Here is a 6,057-nt window from a genome sequence, read left to right as displayed (position 1 = left end):
CCTCCCTGTCCCCAGACCCTGGCAACCACTAATCTATTGTCTCTATGGATTTACCTATTCTGGACACTTGATGGTAAGTGGAATCATACAATATGTTGCCTTTTGTGTCTGTCTTCTTTCACTTAGCATACTTTTTTTTGAGGTCTATCCATGTTGTAGCATGTAGCACTCCTTCTTATGGCCGAATAATATTCCATTGTTTATCTTGTCATCTGGTAATGAACGTTTGGGTTGTTTCTACCTTTTGGCTTTTGTGACTAGTGCTGTGAACGTTTGTATACCAGTATTTTTTTGAATACTTGTTTTCAATTTCGGGGGTATACACCTAGGAGTGGAATTGCTAGGTCATATAATAATATGTTAAACTTTTTGTGGAACTGCCAAACTGTTTTCCGCAGCAGCTGCACTATTAAACATTCCTACCAGCAATGTACAAGAATTGCAATATCTCCACATCCTTAATAGCACTTGTTATTTTCTGTTGTTGTTGTTGTTGTTTTTTAGAAGCCATCCTAGTGAGTATGAAGTGGTAACTCATTGTGGGTTTGATTTACATTTCCTTAATGACTACAGATGTTGAGTATCTTTTCATGTGTTTATTGGTAATTTGTATATTTTCTTAGGAGAAATGTCTCTCCAAGTCCTTTGTCCATTTAAAAACTGGGTTGCTTTTCTTTTTGCTGTTAAGTTGTATGAAATCTTTGTATATTATAGATACTAGATCCTTATCAAATATATGATTCATAAATATTTTCTTTCATTGTATCTGCTGTAATTTCACTTTACTGATAGTGTCCTTTTTATTTAAAAATATTTATTTATTGGTCGTGCCAGGTCTTAATTGCTGCAGGGGGGCTCCTTAGTTGTAGCAGTCCCCTTAGTTGCAGCAAGGGGGCTCCTTACTTGCGGCACATGGGCTCCTTAGTTGTGTCATACAAACTCTTAGTTGAGGCATGCATGTGGGATCTAGTTCCCTGACCAGTGATCAAACTCCGGTCCCCCAGCATTGGGAGCGCAGAGTCTTATCCACTGCACCACCAGGGAAGTCCTGAGAGTGTCCTTTTATGCACAAAAGATTTTAGTTTTGATGAAGCCTAATTAATTTTGTTTTTTTTGTTTGTTGCTTATGCTTTTGGTGTCATATCCAAGACTCCATTACCAAATCCAAGGTCACAAAGATTTACCTCTATGTTTTATTTATTTTTAACTTTGTATTTTATATTGGAGTAGAGTTGATTAACAATTTTGTGTTAGTTTCAGGTGTACAGCAAAGTGATTCAGTTATACATATACATGTATCTGTTCTTTTTCAAATTCTTTTCCTGTTTAGGTTGTTACATAATATTGAGCAGAGTTCCCTTTGCTATATAGTAGGTCCTTGTTGAAGATTTACCTCTATGTTTTCTTCCATGACTTTTAGAGTTTTATAGCTCACACTTAAGTCTTTGATGCATTTCGATGTATTTTTTTGCATATGGTGTAAGGTAGGGTTCTACCTTCCCTTGCAAGTGGACCTCCAGTTGTCCTATCACCATTTGTTAATGAGACTGTTCTTTGTCAATTGAATGGGTTGGGATTCTTGTCAAAAATCGATTGAGTATAGATGTATTGGTTTATTTCTGGATTCTCAATCATATTCCACTGAGGTATATGTGTATTTTTAATGTCTGTTCCACACTGCTTTGATTACTGTAGCTTTGCAGTATGTTTTGAAATTGGGGGGTGTGAGTATTCCATTTCTGTTCTTCTTTTCAAAATAATGTTGACCTGTTTCAAGTTTGTATCTGGGTTCCCTTGCAATTCCATGTAAGTTTCAGGATCAGCTTTTTCATTTACCAAAAAAAAGGCCATTGGGATCTTCATAAGGATTGCACTGGATATGTAGATTACTTTAGGTACTTTTGCCATCTTGACACTATTAAGTCTTCTAATTCATGAACACAGGATGTCTTTCCATTCATTTAGGTCTTCTTTAATTCAACAATGTTTTGTAGTTTTCAGTGTACATGTATTGCACCTATTTGGTTAAATTTATTTCTAAGTATTTTATTCTTTTTGATGCTACTGAAAATTGAATTTTCTCAGATTCCTATCTGGATTGTTCATTGCTAGTGTTTAGAAATACAATTAATTTTCATGTGTTGATCTTTTATCCTGAAGTTTCACTGAATTTGTTTATTAGCCCTAATAGTTTTTTGTGGATTCCTTATGATTTTCTATATAAGATCATGTCAGCTGCAAAGAGGGGTAGTTTTACTTGTTTCTTTCTAATTTGGATGCCTCTTGTTTCTTTTTTTCTTAATATTTATTTATTTATGTATTTAGGCTGCACCAGGTCCCAGTTGTGGCACGTGGGCTCCTTAGTTGTGGCATGTGGGATCTAGTTCCCTGACCAGGGATCAAACGCAGGCCCCCTGCATTGGGAGTGCAGAGTCTTACCCACTGGACCACCAGGGTGCCTCATTTCTTTTTTCTTGCCTTATTGCTCAAGTTAGAACTTTCAGGACAATGCTTCTTATACAATTTTGAATAGAAGAAGCAAAAGCAGGCATTCTTTTTGTTGTTGTTGTTCCTGATCTTAGGGGGAAATCTTTCAGTCTTTCACTATTGATGTTAGTTGTAGTTTTTTTTTATTTTCATAAATGCCCTTAATCAGATTGAGGAAGTTCTCTTTATTTCTAGTTTGTTGAATGTTTTTATCCTGAAAAAGTGTTGGATTTTGTCAAATTATTCTTCTGCATCAGTTGAGATGGTTACGTTTTTCCTTCATTCTATTAATACTGTATATTACATTGATTGATTTTTGTATGTTGAATCCCTCCTGAGATAAATATCATTTAGTCATGGTGTGTAATTCTTTTAACATTTTGCTGGATTTGGTTTGCAAGGATTTTATTGAGGATTTTTTGCATCTATATTCATAGGGGATATTGGTCTGAAATTTTCTTTTCTTGTGATGTCTCTGGTTTTGGCATCAGGTAATGCTGGCCCCATCAAATGAGTTAAGAAGTGTTCACTGCTTTTCTATTCTTAGAAGAGTTTGAAAAGGATTAGTGTTAATTGTTCCTTAAAAGTTTGATGCAATTCACTAGTGAAGCCATCTTATCTGGTCCTGGACTTTTCTTTGTCAGAAGGGTTTTTTGTTTGTTTGTTTTGTTTTTTAAACTACTGATTCAATCTCTTGTTTTAAGGCTGTTCAGATTTCCTATTTTTTTTCTTGAATCAGTTTTGGTGGTCTGTATGTTTCTAGGAATTTGCCCATTTTATCTAGGTTACCTAACTTGTTAGTGTACACTGTTCAGAGTTTTCTCTCATAATCCTTTTTATTCCCTTAAATTCGCTAGTAATGTCCCCATTATGCTGTGTTTAAGTCATCTTTTTCTTGATTGAGGATTCACTTGGATGCTACAAACGCTCAGCTATTTCCCAGAGTTCCCACAAAGTCAATTCTGACACTTACCTTTTTGGGGTTTCTGTGTAGGGATGGGCCCGTGCAGCTTCCTATTCTGCCATTTCCATTGACGTCCCTTCTAATTTTTGTTTTGTTTTGCTTTAGAGCAGAATGGCAAAATGCCTCTGATGTGCCAAGTTCCTTCCTCCATACATCCTCTGTGACTGAGACGCAAGTCTTCCATGCCCCGCCTTCCCACTTTCTGGGTTACCTGTCCCCCACTACTTCTCTGAAGCCCCCTCTAACAGTCAGCTACTCCCCTCCAAATTTTCTCCACCTCCCCCCTTTCTCTTTTTTGCACTGTTAAGAGCTGGCTCTTCTTTCCTCAACTTTATTAGACGCACGCGCGCACGCACGCACGCACGCACGCACACCCTGCTCTTCTCCTTTGGAGATTCCTCACACGCAGTCAGCAGGCTGGAGCGCCTCAGGGGCAGCACGGACGCTCACTTGTAAGCCCCAAGGGCCTCCGGCCCACCAGAGCTCCGCTCGAACCTGCGCTCGCAGAGCAGAGCGTGCATGTGCGCCTCTCCAGAGCACGGAAAGCGCCGGCCCGGCCGGCCGCTTGCGCCGCCGGAGCGACGTGGAAGTGAAACGCGCGGGGCTGGGCCGGGGCCCCCGGAGAGCGGGCCGAGAAACTCGGCGGCTTTCTCTGGTTTAAAAAACAAAGAAAGAAAGAAAAGAGAGAGCGAGGAGGGTGAGAGAAAGGGAGCGAGGAAGAGGAAAGAGGGAGGGGTTCTATGCTAGACGGCTGGGGCCCTGAGGCCGGACGGGAGGCTGCGGGACCGCAGCTCGGCTCGGAGGTCGGAGGCCGGGGCTTTCCCGTAATAACGGACGAAACTTCGGAGCCAATCAGCCGTGGAGGAAAGAAAAAAAGGTACTGCCGGACTGAGGCATTTTTCTAGCTTCAGTGGGGAGCGCGCCGGGTGCAGCGACCTGGGAGCCCGAGGCCCCAGAGAGTAGACCTGGATTCGGCCGCGTCTCCCAGGTGCCCGCGTAGGCCGGGCGGCCGGCGGGAAAGGAAGCACCTCCTCCCAGAACTCACGTACCGGATTTAAGCAATAACGTTCGCGCAATAAGCAAACATACATATTTTAAAGTGAATATTATTATTCCATTTGTTTTCTATTTGAACTTTTCTTTGAGTGAACTGGCTTACAATAATTTAGTCTGTTTTCTGAAATCTCAATAGTCTTTTTCTTTAAATAGCTGACTAAATCATCGGGTGTTGCCCCAGTTCTGTCTGTAGACGGCTTGCTCTTAGAGAATTGTTTCTCTTGAGGGATCGCAGCCAAGGAGCAAGTCTGCATTTACGTTTTCTGCCTGTGGACTGCTACCTGAAATTATTTAAGTTATCTCCTCTGTTTATTAATATCTTTAAGGTATTTATGAGCAAACAGAATAATCATTCCCTAACCTCTGTCTCCATTCAGGTGGATAATGGAGCTCCTCCCAACCCTGTTTGCACTCCAGTTTACTAGAAAAAGATATGTGAGAGCTGAGGGGGAAGAATGTGAGGAGTTCTTTCTCTGTAAGTAATCTTATTCATTAATTGACTCAAGAGATAATTATTGAGCACCTCTTGTATGCCAGGCACTGTGCCAGGCAGTAGGACTACTCACCATCTCTAAGGAAAGATAAAAACAAAACAGAAAGTACTGGTACTGTTCATGAATCTACCAATGTTCTGTTCTAGTTACCTTCTGAGAAAATCTTTCCCCTCATACAAAGACAAATTTCTTAATGGACTGAAATCACATCTGTTTTCCAACCAAGCCAAATAGCTTTGATTTGGTAAAGATTGCCAGAAAGATTTTCGTAGTGAATAAGAGAACAAATCAACATGTTAGCTCTACCCAGAAAAAGCTAGTGATAGTATTTTTTCTTTATTGGAGGTGAGGAGAGAGAGAGAAATAGTGCTCCCTACTATAAATCATATAATGAAGTGATTTTTGTTGTTGTTGTTGTTAATAACTCAGGTGAGAAAACTGTTGTCACAGATGAAATTTGAAGTTAGCAAACCAGGAAGTACCTCTCAGGATCCTTCTACCTGCTAACCTCTAAGTTACTATTAGTTGCTATATAATTTTAAAGCTATTTTAATATGTAAAATTTTTTTTTATCAGTTGCCATATTTTCGAGCTTTGTATAGGAATAGTAAGAAAAAATAGATTTGGCCTTAGAAATCAAGGAGTCTATCTTTGTAGTGGGGGAACTGGGGAAACTAGTTTGCACAAAGCTAAATAATAATGAAATAAAGTGTTTTCCTAAGGAAAACACTTGAGATTGATGAAAGGGGGGGGGAGAAAGAAATGGGGACAGTGTGTTTCTTTTTTGCCAAGAAAAGTACCTCAGGTAAATAGTTCTCAGGAGGAGGCAGTAGCTACACCACAGAACCAAACGTGGAAATTTCTGGAAAGTGCCCTCAGAAAGTGACCTAGGATTGTGAGGGGTCGATCAGTTTGAAAGGAGTGATATCTTTTAAATAGAAGAGCAGAATTAATAATTTCCATGCCGAGTCCTACATGAAGTAGATCAATCACGTATAAAGTAAAAGAGAGGGGAATAGTTTTCACAGTTTCAGTTGAAAAGTAGTACAGTTGCAG

At 39.8% G+C, this 6,057-nt stretch overlaps 1 long non-coding RNA gene across 1 annotated transcript in view; it reads left to right on the top strand.

Moving 5' to 3' along the window:
* The first annotated feature begins 4,206 nt into the window (after positions 1–4,206).
* Positions 4,207–6,057, top strand: part of LOC137227903 (uncharacterized) — an 85,422-nt gene continuing 83,571 nt past the window's right edge. The window contains exons 1-2 of the long non-coding RNA XR_010945050.1: positions 4,207–4,328; positions 4,885–4,982. This is a non-coding gene — a long non-coding RNA (uncharacterized lncRNA). The remainder of the gene's footprint in view (positions 4,329–4,884; positions 4,983–6,057) is intronic.

Source organism: Pseudorca crassidens, chromosome 7 (genome assembly GCF_039906515.1).
Source record: "Pseudorca crassidens isolate mPseCra1 chromosome 7, mPseCra1.hap1, whole genome shotgun sequence".
In the NCBI taxonomy this organism is placed as follows: Eukaryota; Metazoa; Chordata; class Mammalia; order Artiodactyla; family Delphinidae; genus Pseudorca; species Pseudorca crassidens.
The sequence above is the reverse complement of the archived record's forward strand: the minus strand, read 5'-3'. Positions and strand labels throughout refer to the sequence as shown.